This window comes from Electrona antarctica (genome assembly GCF_951216825.1).
Source record: "Electrona antarctica genome assembly, chromosome: 14".
NCBI lineage: Eukaryota > Metazoa > Chordata > Actinopteri > Myctophiformes > Myctophidae > Electrona > Electrona antarctica.
This window is the reverse complement of record NC_136795.1, coordinates 23,104,367-23,120,262: the sequence shown is the minus strand read 5'-3', so window position 1 is coordinate 23,120,262 and position 15,896 is coordinate 23,104,367. Positions and strand designations below refer to the sequence as shown.

Here is a 15,896-nt window from a genome sequence, read left to right as displayed (position 1 = left end):
CAAATCATCGACTTTTTCCGCTGAAAACATCCTGTAGAATGAACCTCTACAAGTTCCCCTTTGACACCCAGACCTGCAACATTACCTTTCATTCTATTAGTACAGCAGATAGTAGGAACGATCTTTCACTTGGTGATACAAGCGTGAAATTTGGCATGAACATGACTCTGGGTCATCTCTTTAACTTTTTAAACCGAGCCAACGAAAAATCCAATATGGCGGTCATTTTTCAAGATGGCCACCAAATGAAAAAGGCGTTTTGTGGCGGTTCTGGACAACTCGACCGACTCGACACCGGGCACTGCACTCCCTGTGGGGGTGTGGAACGTGTGTGTCAAATTTGAAGTCGTTCATATGTCACATGCTACTTAAAGAATGATGATATTTGGACTTTTTTGCCTTATATAGGATGTTAATGGTATGGTCACATATTATGCTAATAACTCAATTTCCCCCAGGGGTTGAATTTCAAACTTTTAGTACATGTTATTAGACACCTTTAGAAACACATTGGTGAAGACATTTCTTGGTAACGATTTAGTTCCCAGATTTTAATAGATTTCTCATATCTGCTAAGATTATCTTGTATTAAAGATTCTCCTGTAGTGTGTGTGACACTACCAGATTTCAAAATCGTTTACGATCGTTACAAATATTGTAGACTGTAGAGAATAAAAGTACTTTTATTCTGAAGAGATCGGCTACCGGAAATGTTATGCTGCTGACGGAACATGGGCTCGAAGGATCTCATGGTGGTGTGAGTGGTGAGACTGAGAAGCTCGTGGTGAAAAATGTCTGGTAAAAAGCGTCAAATGGAGCTGAAGATAAATGAGCACATGACGACGGTGGGAGAGGAGATATTGTGTGTTTTGGACGAACAGCAGCAGCGTGTTGGTGGAGGCGGCGGTGCTGATGTTTATAGTGTGAAGCTTCATGTCAGAGTGTTTGTATTGGAGCGCCTAAGTGCGTTCAGAGAGTACATATGCAGCCTCTTCCAGAGAGAGACAGATACACTAGAAACTCTGCTGGAGAGACAAAACAAACTGCTGGACGTCATTTTACAGCCAAACGTCAAACTACGCCGAGCAGGTTGGTTCAGCTGCCGTCATTTCAAAATGCATACGAGTTACATGCGGGCTACATTTAGGCAGCTATGCAAGCTACGAGTTAGCCTTAGCCTGGGCAGTGTCTAGCCAGCAAATATTAGGCCAGTGTATTTTTGGCAAATCTAAGCTATCATATATAAGACTTCCGGTGGACGATCTCTTCAAAATAAGAGTACCCTCTAGAGTAAACTGAATCCATTGAAAAACGATTAATTTGCACATTAAAACTACAAATTAAGCATTTAAATGATGCTCTACAACACACATTATGCTTCTCTGTAAAAAAAAGAATAATAACATTAAACATATCTAATGGATAAATGCTGTTCACTGGAGTGCATAGCATGGCCTTTACAAATTGGACGCTGGACAAAAGACGGCTCTTCGTATCAACTGGTGTGACATATGCACACGTTCGGGTTGACGTCCTCTACAATATATAATAACAGTAAAACTAATACAAACACCCTAAATGCTGTTCACTGGAGTGCATGGCATTTACAAATTAGACACTGGACAAAAAAAATGGAATCTGGCATCCATCTTGGATTTTCCTCTATTGTAAATGCGCAACAGAACCCTGACTGCTAGGGGCGCTGTTGCACATTTACAATGGAGGAAAATGAATGAATGTAGAATGTGGAGGATTTAATTTACATACAGGAAAGCTGGAAGTACCCTCACTAAAAACGCCGGGCCAACGCTCCACACGTCCCAAACTCTTCTCCCTTCTGGCCCCAAAACTGTGGAATGCACTCCCCGTTGCAGTCAGAACTGCGGCATCACTCCCAATCTTCTGCCGTAGTCTGAAGACCCACCTTTTCAGACTCCATCATGGCCCATAGCACTTATCCTACCCCCTTAGATAGCACTTTTTAGACTTAGATAGCATTTGAAACAGACTTATAGCATGTCATGTAGACAGCACAATAATTGCATTGTATATAGTCATAGCACATCATAGTAGCCTACATATGTATAGCATAGTATAGTATATATGTATAGTTAATATGTATAGTGTCATTATATAGATATGTTCTAGTTACGTTCTTAGCTTACGCATGTTTCTTGATAAATGCATTTTATATATGTGATGTATTCCCATACTTTTGTTCCTGCCTAATGTAAGTCGCTCTGGATTAAGAGCGTCTGCTAAATGCCTAAATTGTAAATTGTAAATTGTAAATTGTAGATGTGATGTGAGAGACTTTTTTTTTTTTAAATAGTTTATATAACCAAAAATCCCCTCTCTCAAACTTATGCCAAATATATGGAGGTGATCACCCTCCTTTGTTCCAAGGTTGACACCTAAACATTAGTGATGGGCAAATTTATGAACCACTCGAACCAGTAAGGGCCTTTCTCGGCCCCACCCCTCTCCCACTGTTTATATTGTGTTTAGTTTCCAAGATGGCCGCAGCACCAGGAGGTGGTGGGGTGGAGGTGAGCGGGCAGGGTCGACATATGCCCTTACTGAGCTGCATTCAAGACACTTGCCTTGTGTCTGAACACAGCTTTGATGGATGTGTTCTGCCCCCCTCCCCCCATCAAACAAAATGTTTGGTCAAACCATATGGGCTTCCATTGGAAATGCATTGGAGCGGCCATTAAACACAGACACAAGGCAGGTGTCTTGAATGTGTGAACGCAGCCCAGTGATAATGACATCTGCTGGCAAAATGTTAGACTGCAGTCAAATATTAGGTTGGCCTTGGAGGCTTTTAGTACAATATATAGTGTTTGTGTATACGTAGGCTATACACACAGCCTCAATATCTTGTTCTTTATACAAATCAAGATTGATGTGTATTGTGTTATGGCATGGAAAATGGCATAGGGTATGCTTGTGTAACTAAAATATTTTTATTTAGATTTTAGATAAATACATTTTAGATGACCGTTTCTTTTTTTGTTGACAACTTCTCCACATTTTGAAAACACGCTCACTGGGCTCATATGTGGCTGGCGTGCACAGAAATCTCATTGCCAGTACATATAGGTTTGGGTACATATTTTTATGGTCGGTCCAGTAAACCATAGGATCTGTTCTTCTTTCCAGTGGTGGATCGTTCATATATCTCTGCACCTCCTCGACTTCCTTGCTTCAGAAGCATCACGGTTCAAAAGTGCCCACAGGTTCACATCTGAAAGACAAAACATAACAGTAATTAGTACTGAAAGTATACAATTTCTATAATTGTTTTACTTGTACTTTTGTCTACATTTGATCAATACCTATTTATTATAATACCTGCTGGTGCTGGTTGTGTTGATGTAGATCGCCGTTCTTCTGTAGCTGAGTCAGGTGGTGGTGCTGGTGCTGCTCTCATTACGCTTGCACATTGGTCATTCTGTCAGTCGTCTGACTGCTTGCTGGGCCTGAATCTGACTGCAGAACCATAACATTTTGAACCTAGGGTCCAGCAGTGTAGCAAGGCTCATTTGTGTTTGGGTCTCCAGGCCGTCAAACTTGGTTCTAGTCACACACATCAGGTTTTGTCCCAGTTGTTTTGCCATGTTGTGGTCTGTATTCCCAATCATTTCATATAGATTGTGAATCAACATTGTTGTCATTGGGATTACCATTGCTCCCGAGACTCTTTTCCGCAGACAATTCTACTGTTGCCTTATAAAATGGGGCAATGATTTTTATCCATGCAGCCATGGTTATGTAAAGCGTTTCCCCCACTGGCTGCCTCTCGTCATACAGACGCTGGAACATGAGGAAGGTGCTGTTCCAGCGAGTGTCCACTTCCTGAATCAGCTTCATGACTGGTCGGTTATTGGACTTCTGCACTACTTCCAGCATCTCTTTAGCTCTAGTGCTGGTGGTCTTGATGTACAACTGTCCGTGACCTTGTGCGCAGGTCTTCCAGGCCAGGAGTTGTCACCAGTGCCTTCTTCACAACTAAATTCAGTGCATGTGCAAAGCAAATACTATTCAGTTTCCTTAACAGTCCGACAGCTCTGAGCTGTAGTCATATTAGACCCTGCATCTGTCACAATGGATGTCACCTTGTCAAAGATGCCCCATTCCATCATGAGAATTATTCTCATGTGTATGAGCTTCTGGGAATGGCAGCACTCCCAAAATCACTGTGGCCAGCTTAGCAGAGTCATCCACATAATGGGCTGTCACTGCCAGATATGCCATGTCCACTCCACATGTCACTGGTCAGGCTCACAGCCGCTACACTCTCCATCACAGCTGATGGCAACCACAATCTATTTCAGAGCCTTTCTGGATGGAAGAATGTATGTGGTATCAAGCAATCCCACAAACTCCTTGAAGCCAGAGTCCTCCACTCCAGAGTCTTGCTTCTGGTCAGTTACTAAGACAGACAGAAATAAATATTACAATATTTAAATGAAGCAGGCCTTGTGTCATGGAATATAGTCATTGTATAACGTGCAGTGTGATAAATCCATTATTATAATATTTTAGCCTACCTCGATTGGTGCCCTCCTGGGAGGAGCTCTATGATTGGCATGAAGTGCCACTTCATGGAGGAAGTATTCCCATGATACTTCAGCTCCTGAGCCATGGCTGCTGCTGGGGAGGTGCTGCGAGCCATGGCTGCTGCTGGGGAGGTGCTGCGAGCTATGATTGCTGCTGGGGAGGTGCTGCGAGCTATGATTGCTGCTGGGGAGGTGCTGCGAGCCATGGCTGCTGCTGGGGAGGTGCTGCGAGCTATGATTGCTGCTGGGGAGGTGCTGCGAGCCATGGCTGCTGCTGGGGAGGTGCTGTGAGCTATGATTGCTGCTGGGGAGGTGCTGCGAGCCATGGCTGCTGCTGGGGAGGTGCTGCGAGCTATGATTGCTGCTGGGGAGGTGCTGCGAGCCATGGCTGCTGCTGGGGAGGTGCTGCGAGCCATGGCTGCTGCTGGGGAGGTGCTGCGAGCTATGATTGCTGCTGGGGAGGTGCTGCGAGCCATGGCTTCTGCTGGGGAGGTGCTGCGAGCCATGGCTGCTGCTGGGGAGGTGCTGCGAGCCATGGCTTCTGCTGGGTCGACCTATTCAGAATCGAGAGGTGGGCTCAGGTGGCACAGCTGGGTGGCACTGGGTGGCACGGGACCCGTGCCACCCAGAGATTCATTCACGGAACGAAACAATGAGAGGTGGGTGTGAACCCGTGAACCTGCTGATTCGTTGGGAGAATGAAGCAGTTACTGGTTCGACGTCATATGGTCATGTGATTTTTTTCCCCCAGTGAAGCAAGCTCCGAAGCAGTGGTTCATATGCAAATTAAGTTCCGTTTTGAAGCTTGTGTCGGCGCTTCAGTGTCAGACGCCCATCACTACTAAACATTAGCTGCCTCTCTGCCCCTTTTGTCTCAAAGTTGAGTTAATGGGTTTTCTGAAGACCTTATTTTTGCTAGCTCGCAACCAGGAAGTAAACAGGAAGTGTTATATTTGCTGGCTTGACGGGGCCGGAGGCATACCATTTCGGGTTTCTGATCCGGTCGGGAGCGGATGATAACTTACAGTAGTCACTGGTTTCAGTGGTTTGTAGTCATCAGGCAGGAACCCCCAAACCGGAATCGGTACGCCTATTACCCAAAATTCCCCATGATCAAGGGCATCATCATTTTAGGCCTTTTCTGTTTGGATGTATGGGCTGTCAAGGGCAAAAAGTATTTTGACACTCAGTAGCTACGAGTAGCTAAGCTACTAGCTGAACTACATTTCCCAGCAGCTTTGTGGGTGTAGCAGCTTCACCACCACTTTCACAATGATTTTTGGTTATTTGTGTAACTGTTAGATTGACAAAAGCTTCATCACTGTGTTTTCAGGGGCTCTATTATTGTTATCATACAATAACAGAGCACATGATTTGTTCTCATCGGGCGTCAGTGGTTCAGGGTAAAATAAATCAAATAATAAAATAGTGGCCAGTAGAGCTGCCGGATGGGAACCGCAAGTTCTGTGTCCTTGAGCAAGACGTTGAACCCCTAATTTCTCTCGATGTGCAGGTTGGTGCCTTGCATTGTTTTCTCCACCATTGGTGTGTGTGATGTGGGTGAATTGTAATGCACAATCTACTGTACATGTAATGCCTGCGTCCACTTTAACAGGACTGTTTACCTTTCGCCAGAAACATTTACATGTCTGGAGCGATGCGGTAAAAAGTCACAAATGACATCCGACCTTGGGATGGCTGAAGATCCACCAAGGACAACTCTCGTGTATTTGTACTTATGGACCGAGGCGTGCATGTGCGGGGGGCTGTCGAATAATTAAAAGAGCTGTCAAATATTCGATTTTGCTGATAGTCAGTTTGTGGCATCCCTACTACAAGCTCACATTATTTTTCACAATGTTTGCCGCTCTTTCCTATCATATTTGACAATTTGGCCAACAATTTATTTTTACCCCATCTTCTCATTCAAAGAACATCACATTTGAGGTGTTGTTGTTGTGCTGATGCTACCTATTCTCTGCTCCTTCTGTCTGTGTGTAAAGAGGTTTCCCCTGAACATGAGGAGAAGAGGAGCCCCAGTCTGGTTCAGGAGGAACCACAACCTCCAGAGAGGAGACACTGTCTGGTCCAGGAGGAACCACAACCTCCACAGCGTGAGGAGAGAAGAGGAGAGAAGATGAGGTCCAATACAGTATCAGGTAAAACAAAATAATAACAAACATTCTTTCTTTTTTGATTTCATTTTTCCGGTCACTGTTAAAGTACTTAAGTTGGACTTCTGCTATGTCGCCACCAAATCGACTCGGTAATTATTAGTAAAACATAGCGTTTTGGGTCCCACTGCTGTGGCTCTGCCCCCGGACCTGATTGCAGTGATGTAACTAGGTTTTCAATAATCATGGTTATATTCATGTGTTGATAATGTATCAAATCAACCTTGTATCAAATCAACCTATAGCACGTTATAACACAACCAGTGTTGACCAAAGTGCTTCACAACAAAAGATAAAACGGAATACATCAAGCATAAAAACATAGCATATAGAAACCAGTAGGGCTCGACAGTGCGACTAGGTACTCGCATTTGCGAGTTAAAATATCACCGTGCGAGTTGTCAAATTCACTTTGTAGCACCCGTGCGACTACAGAATTTGACGGTTCAATCGTGATAAAGACAAGGCTCTACAGCAAGTGCACAGTCTATAGTCGCGGTTCTATACTTACATTTATATTTATATAGTACGGCGGTGTCGTTCGCCAAAAAGAGCAGATCTACAAGCTAACAACGTGTCGAGACTCAATGCGGCGTTCATTTGAAGATCTGTCCCTTTTGCTCCCACCGCCCCGCCCCTCCATGTTTTGCTGTTCAGTACTTCTCTTCCCTGTCAGCAGCGAACGCAGCATGATAGCATGATAGCACAGAAGGAGTTGCTAGGACCCCGACACGTTGAATACTAAAGTTATTTGGAAAGTTTAATGTTCAAACATCACTCTATAACTTTTAACCAAACGTGGGTGAAACAGCGTGCGGCCGTGCACGCAAAGAGTGCACGTGTGCACGGATTCTACCAAAACAACCATCGCTCAGCACCTCGCTTACAAAATCGTGTGCGCAGCGCAAATGATAATACGAATGACCGACTTGGCTGGGTACATATTAAGTCAGTAGCCTGCATAACGAGCGACGGAAAAAAGGCAAAGATCCCCCCACTACCTCCTTCCACCACGCCGAGGTGTATAGCCTATGTACGATGGTCTGAACTGAAGCAGTCAAAGCCAAGGAGAATGTTACAATACTAATAGTACCATCGAGTAGCCTGCGCCCTGCACCGAATCTCACACGATAGAACAGCAGGATAAAAACGGATAGAAAGTCTGTCTGTCCATACATGAGCAACATAAAATGAATTGATTATCCATCTATCTATCCATCTATCCCTCTATCTATTTGCATAAAAAACTAATAGACTATCAGCATAAAAACAAATTGATTATATAGATTATATAAAAACAAACAAATCCAGATGAATATCAATATTGTGATCATTTCTGAAAGATTTTTCATATTGCCCGCCCCCTACCTCATATCACTGTATTAAAGAAAAATCACACCTGTGTGAAGTGAGGGGCGCTCTTATCATCATACATCATCATGAATCATCTCATATTGGCCAATCAGAATGCCTGTTGCCTGTGATTGGTTAGCTGATTTGCTCGTTTACATATGACATACATTGTCCTTTCAATGTCAATGGCGTTTAATGTTTTGATGTTTAATTTACGTCATATTTAGCGGAATTTTGACCTAATTTCTCCTTTCATTGTCAAGATATTGAGAAGTGTGGGGACTACAGCTGTATATAGGAGGGGCTAGCGCCCCTCAAAAACACATTATTTGATAACTTTTCATCGTGCTCCTAAAATAATTTGTGTGCTACTAGATTTTTCAACTTAGTCGCACACGTGCTACTTGGAAAAATGCTAAGCGTCGAGCCCTGAGTGCCTAATTAGGTTAAAATCAGTTCACATTGAAAGCCAGGGAAAAAAATTGCGTTTTAAGAAGGGATTTGGAAATGTCAATGGTTTGAGCAGCTCTAATATCGGGGGGGGGATTGTTCCAAAGCTCAGGGGCTGCCACCGCAAAAGCACGGTCACCTCTTGTTCTGAGGGTTCGGGTTGTTGGCACGGTCAGCAGTGACTGGTCCGCAGACCTCAGAGCTCTGGTGGGGTTGTGGCGCTGTATTAGTTCGGCCATATATGGGGGGGGGGCCAGGCCGTTGAGAGATTTAAAGGCAAATAAAATAATCTTAAAATCGATTCTCTGTTTAATGGGGAGCCAATGGAGTGAGATTAAGACGGGTGTGATGTGGTCATACTTTTTGGTACCGGTGAGAAGCTGCTCCGAGAGTGAGAAGCTGCTCCGCTCTGCTAATTGATCTGACCTATATATTTGCGCACTGACTGGCATGAGGTAGCCTAGTAATTACTTATTTGGCAGCACCTGCAATTCCAATAGTAATCTATACACATTATATACAAAAGGCTTTCATATGCTATTCATATTTTTTTCTAATAAGGTTTGTCCTTATAGATAGAAATGTGATCATTTTTGTATAGTTTTGGATATTAATTATTAAAGCACAGGGCCTCGCATTTCTCCCAGGCAGCTCTGATTGCGCTGATAGTCTATTGCGTTTCATTCCTCCAAAAGCGTCCGCTTTTGGTCCGCGAGCCATGCGTGCGCCTCGCAGCAAGCACTCGTCTCGCTGCTGTCATAAAGCCTTGATTAAATGACGCTTTATTTCAGCTCATTTTACGGCAAGAGAAGCAAAATGCCGTTCCTTTACACTTGCGTCCTTTACACTTGCGTTCTGTTTCCACGAAGCCTCTGAGTTTATTTCAGTTATAAATGTAAAATGCCGTTCGTTGTGTGCTGTGCTGCTTTGGATTATATTTTTTGAGTGGTGCAAACCACTCCAACAACCAGCTTTGTTAGTACCCGTGTGTGTTTGTGCCTGTACAGATGAGCACGGTTGCTATGGTTAGTGTGTGACGTCACTGCACCACTCAGTTCACACGGGTGTGATTTTTTTATTTGAAGGAGAGGTAATGCCTGTGTCAGGCGTTGTTTAAGAATTGCTGATTTGTTACTGTCGGATGTTTCACTTTTTTATTATAGGCTGCTTAATTCATTGTGCGTCGCTGCGGTATTTTATCATGAACATTAGTAAGGACCAATTATATGAAGATAGGTTGTTAAGTGGTGAAATGGTCCTTTAAAGGAGCATTCAGTGATTTGGGTGATTTGGGAAAAAACCCGGTCCACCCGGTAACAAGATGTGCACTAAGGCTGAACGATTTTGAGAAAAAATCTAATTGCGATTTTTCTGACCAATATTGCGATTGCGTTTTGACTCGCGATATTTTTTTTTAAAATCACACCCGTGTGAAGTAAGTGGTTCAACTCCGTGTGGGCGCCCCCGGGGGGGTCCCCGAAACTTCCAGACCCACAGGAACGTGCCCAGGGTGCCGGCCCGGTTTAGGCGAGCCGCCCCGCGTCCGAAACGGTCGAGAAAGAGTTACCGTGTGTGGGTCCCCAGGCGGTCCCTATACTGTACTGTACTGTACTGTACTGTACTGTACTGTACTGTACTGTACTGTCACTGTACTGTAATGTCACACCTAAAATCATCATATAGGGCCTATACAGTTAGGCTGCGCAACAGTGACACTTGGTTGTGAAAACCAAACAAATGCTATTTTCGTGCTCGGACAGACCCAGCCAGCCAGCCACCCACCCACAGACACACAAAGCTCCATAATGAAGTGGTTGCACCACTTAAAAAGTAAAGCTTCAATTTAGTATTCACTGTGTCCATTTAAAAAGTAATGAAACATTACCAAATGGCATACCATTCATTTACTTTACCAGGCAGTGATTACCAGGCATCCTGTGAATCAGGATTCACAGGATGTGAGACAGCTCAAAATAATGTAGGCTAACCAAATTGACCTGTGTTTAATTAACTACAATAAGAATGTGTGTTAAAATTGTAATGTTAGAAATAATTGTAAATAGCTCTCTGGATACAGACCATAAATGCAATGTAATTTCCAGACTTTCTATTTAAGTGCAATTAAGTGCTATTAGGCTACAGTTATCTAATCATCAGAGCACAATATTGTGATTCTCATTTAATATTCACATTTAGATATTATGTTCAATTGATTTATTTGTTTTTGAGGGGCAGTAGCCCCTCCTAAATCCAGTGCACGTATGTTCACAAACGTCCTACACAAACATTACATTCCCATTGACAATTTTATGTCATTGTCTGAGCAAAGAAATAGGCCTAGTGTCTATTTTATGTCATGATGATGTACGATGATAAGAGCGCCCCTCACTTCACACGGGTGGGATTTTTTTAACCAAATAAAAGCATATGCATTGCATAAGTGTAGGCTGCATTTTGACAGATGTGATGACAGAATTAGGCTATCAATTATTAGAGATCATTTTGTCTGAGGTTTAAGACAAGCTCCTAACTTTAACTTTAATGTTTATGAGCTTGTTGGCCGGCTATTTTCCCCACCACGGGTCCTGGTGTAAGCTTTTTTTTAATGATGGCTCTCGGATCTCGGTACAATTTCGCGGACCTCGCTCAGACAAATCATTACAAATGTACATGCACCACAATGGGGACCGGTTCACTAGAATCGGGGACGACGACGACAATGTAGCATTAATAAAATAAACAGGGGACAGGACAGCAGGACAGCGCCCGTGCCATGCGAAGGTTTGTGGTGTTGCTGCGGGATGTTTTGACTGTTGCTGTACCATGACAGGTCTTGCACAAAACTCTCTTGTTGGACGTCTGTAACGTCAAAACCAAAATAATGCCATATCCCCGAAGTGCCTGATCTCTTTGGGATTAAATTGTGCGGATTTAAGAAAGTTTATTCGGGCAATCGGGCTCCGCAGACGCTATCTGCTCCTCAGCTGCTGCTGACTTCTAGCATTAGCATTAGCATCAACGCACTGAACACAGAGCAGAGTAGACGTAAATGATGACTTTGTTTTGGGCACTGCGCGAGCGTGTACACATGCACTGCAGTCACATGCACTGCAGGGACACTTCTGATTGGTTAGAATAGAGAGCACAGTATAGCCGTGTTGTAAATACTGGATCAGACGCGCTCCGGGTTGATTATGATTTTTTTTTTAATCGCAGCCTTTGCGATTTGCTAATCGCGTGGTTTCAAATCGCAATTTCGGTTTGAAAACGATTAATCGTTCAGCCTTAATGTGCACATGCACACGCTCTACAGTGGGGGAAGTACAACTGACCAACAGCACGTGCACCAATGCCCACCCCACTCGATCATGATTGGAGGAAGGCCCCTCTCATCCTGATTGGATGAAGGTTTTGCCACCCGCCACCAAAACTGAAACTAGGGTTTTTTGACCCCAGGGGCTCACTGGGGACAGGGACGAACTCCTTATATGGTCAGCACACTCTATAGTAGGGAGGATTATCCAGAAAAAAAGTCAAATCACTGAATATACCTTTAACAGTACAGTAACAATAGTAACTGTACAATGACAGTGCATAATAATAAAACATTACACATTTTTCTTTCTTTGTATCTTTTTCCTAGACTTCCTGCACCTCTCTGTGTGTAGACAGTTTTCCCCAGAACAACAGGACAGGAGCCCCAGTCTGGTCCTGGAGGAACCACAACCTCCACAGATTAAAGATGAACAAGATGAGCTACTTCAAAGACCAGAGGAGGCGGATTGGTCAACATTGACATTACTTGCATTGAAACGTGAAGATGAAAACGGAGAGACAGAGCCCGTAGCCAGCACTTCAACTCAGCACATGAAAACACAATCTGATGTAGAGGACTGTGTCGCATCACAACAAACTAGCGAAGACCAGCTCCTATCTTCACCCTGTTCTGAATCTGAAACTGACAGTGATGACTGGGAAGAGACCAGGGAAGGTCAGTCAGCTTTAAACACACTGAAATCCCACAAGACACAACATGTGGAACGACAAAGATTGTCTTTGAGCAACAAGCTGTCCCAGGACCGGACATCATCAAAACAAACTCACTCCAAGAGGTGTCAAACAGTGAAGCAAAAGTTTACTTGTACAAAGTGTGGCAAAATGTTTAATCAAATGGCTAATCTGAAGACGCACGCAATGATTCACACTGGAGAAAGGCCTTTTACTTGTACAGTGTGTGGTAAAGGTTGTGTTCACAGTGGTCAGCTTAAAGAACACACGAGGACCCATACAGGAGAAAAACCATTTACTTGTAACTTTTGTGGTAAAGGCTGTAGTCAAAGGGGTCAGCTAAAAATTCACATGAGGAGTCATACTGGGGAAAAACCCTTTATTTGTACAGTTTGTGGTAAAGGCTTCGTTCATGGTGGTCAGCTAAAAACTCATATGTTGACTCATACAGGGAAAAAGACCCTTTTGTGTACAATTTGTGGTAAAGGCTTTTATCAAACGGGTGGTCTAAAAACACACATGATGACTCATACAGGGGAAAAGCCCTTTATTTGTACAGTTTGTGGTATGGGTTGTGTTCATAGAGGTCAGCTTAATATACACATGAGGACTCATACAGGGAACAAGCCCCTTTTGTGTACAATTTGTGGTAAAGGTTGTGTTCATAGAGCTCAGCTTAATGACCACATGCGGGCCCATACAGGGGAGAAGCCTTTTACTTGTACAGTATGTGATAAAGGCTGTGTTAATAGTGGTCAGCTTAAAAAACACATGAGGACTCATACAAGGAAAAAGACCCTTTTGTGTACAATTTGTGGTAAAGGATTGTATCATACAGGTGGTCTAAAAACACACATGATGACTCATACAGGGGAAAAGCCCTTTATTTGTCCAGTTTGTGGTAAAGGTTGTGTTCATAGAGGTCAGCTTAAAGAACACATGAGGACCCATACAGGCGAAAAACCATTTACTTGTAACTTTTGTGGTAAAGGCTGTAGTCAAAGGGGTCAGCTAAAAATTCACATGAGGAGTCATACTGGGGAAAAGCCTTTTACTTGTACAGTTTGTGGTAAAAGTTGTGTTCATAGAGGTCAGCTTAATGTACACATGAGGACTCATACAGGGGAAAAGCCCTTTACTTGTGCAATCTGTGGTAAAGGCTGCGGTCAAAAGGGTAATCTAAAAACACACATGATGACTCATTCAGGGGAAAAGCCCTTTATTTGTACATTTTGTGGTAAAGGTTTTGTTCATAATGGTCAGCTAAAAATTCACATGAGGAATCATACAGGGTAAAATACGTGTAAAATGTGTGGTCAAGGGTAGTGACACTGACACGTTCTTTACTTCTACTACAGTTTGTGGTAAATGTTAATGTTTCTTTTTTTCCCCATTTCATTTCGTTTTTGTTTTTTTCCCCCAAGAAGCCATTTGAGTTGACACACACACACACACACACACACACACACACACACACACACACACACACACACACACACACACACACACACACACAGGAACTTTTGCCAAAAAAAAGTGAAATTTATTATGTGAAAGAATTAGATTAATTTTATCTGGGTAACTTATGTTTTAATTGTATTGTTATAGCCTACTGTACTAAAAATCTGAAGAAATTAAAACGTTTTACTTCTTCCACCACTACCTCATTGTCAATACTTTATATAAATAATGTATTAACCGGAGAGCTAAAGTGGCAGAAAAGAAATGTAAAAAATATATAAAAGTAAACTACAGTAACTAATATCATAATGGAGATGCAGGAAGGATTATTATAGTAAACTATTAGATAACAGTACTACAAATAGGAATATGGAAGATATTCAATAGTATTTTAAATGATTTGGGGCATATAAACTCAATATTTTACTGATCCATCAATCTTCAACCGCTTATCCGTAGTTGGGTTGCCGGGGCAACAGCTCCACCAGAGAGCTCCAGACTTCCCTCTCCAGAGCAACATTAGTAACTTCATCCTGGGTTATTCCAAGGCCAGTTTGGAGATATAGGCCCTCATTTATCAATTGAGTGTAAAATCTACCCCAAATTCGAGCGTCAGTTTTGTAGTACACCCACGTCGCCACGGCATTTATAAAGTGATCGCAAACAGCTGATCCTTCCCTAATTTCATTCCTAGCAGTGACAAATGTGACGGCTGAAATCAATCTGGCACGCCCTATGAAATCAAGCCTCGTCCTCGTTTTTGCGACATGCACAACTGCAATACGACCAAACAACTCATGGATACCATGGTTACACAATGGAAAAAGCTAATAAAAAAGTTTCCCCCGCTTGCCTTGCTGCCCGTAGCCCAACCCCCCCCCCACCCCCCACCCCCCCCCCCCCCCCCCTCTCATACACACACACAATCACACATACAGACGCACGCACGCACACGCAACTTGCAAGCCCAACTGGTGTGTTGTATCTTAAATAAATAAAGAACAAACACCTGCATGAATTAAATAAATCTGTAGGCCTACCCTGTCTGTTTCTCCTCTGGCCTCGCTTGCCTTGCTGCCCGCCTCACCCACACGCACGCACGCACGCACATATCGCAACTTAATTGCAAGCAATTGTCACTGTGTGTCACCGGTGTTGGGTCCATTGGGCCACGGGTTAGTAAACCACAGCATGCAAGCCGCCTTTGTTTTAAAATGGTCCCCCAAACCGTTCACACTTCACACCTATCGGCCGGGGATGTGCTACACCTCATGCAAAACACTGTTTAAATGGCTTAAGCATCTAAACTTGCAACATTGTTTTAATTGCGCGATTTTAATTGCTTGTAAAGTTGGTAATCTCCTACAAATTTCATATGACACAAAGACACATCGTTGATGTAGGCCTTTATATTAACATTTTAGGAGTGAATACATATGTTTCGATGCCTGTGGCAGCCTCTCAGCTGGTCAAACAATGCTGCTCCGCCTTTCTACCACAGAAAAACAGCTGAGGACAAAGCCTACGACAGCTCCCGACCTGACGTGATTTTTGTCCTGGCTCACGTTCAAGTTCAAGGTTTTGCGTAAATGATAAATGCCATATTTTGGCGTGATAATCGATAATTAACTGGAAATCTCATATACAATAGGCCTATATGTATGTTATCTAGAAGAAGTGGTACAGTCTTGAACAAAGCAAAGCACCTTTTGCACTACATATCACTCCGTATGCTCTACTGTTCCCTGGTTTTACCATACAAAAACTACTGTTCAGAGATTTGGGGAAATACATAAATCTTCACTTAATACTATACTTCAAAAAAGAGCTATAAGGATAATACATAATGCTGGATATCGATATCATACTAATTTAACTATTTTTA

General features: G+C 43.1%; 1 long non-coding RNA gene across 1 annotated transcript; it reads left to right on the top strand.

The window, feature by feature from the left end:
* The first annotated feature begins 721 nt into the window (after positions 1-721).
* LOC306936954 lies at positions 722-14,209 on the top strand. Its single transcript, XR_013791572.1, has 3 exons — positions 722-1,089; positions 6,569-6,724; positions 12,186-14,209. It is a non-coding gene; the product is annotated as an uncharacterized lncRNA (long non-coding RNA).
* Positions 14,210-15,896: the final 1,687 nt, after the last annotated feature.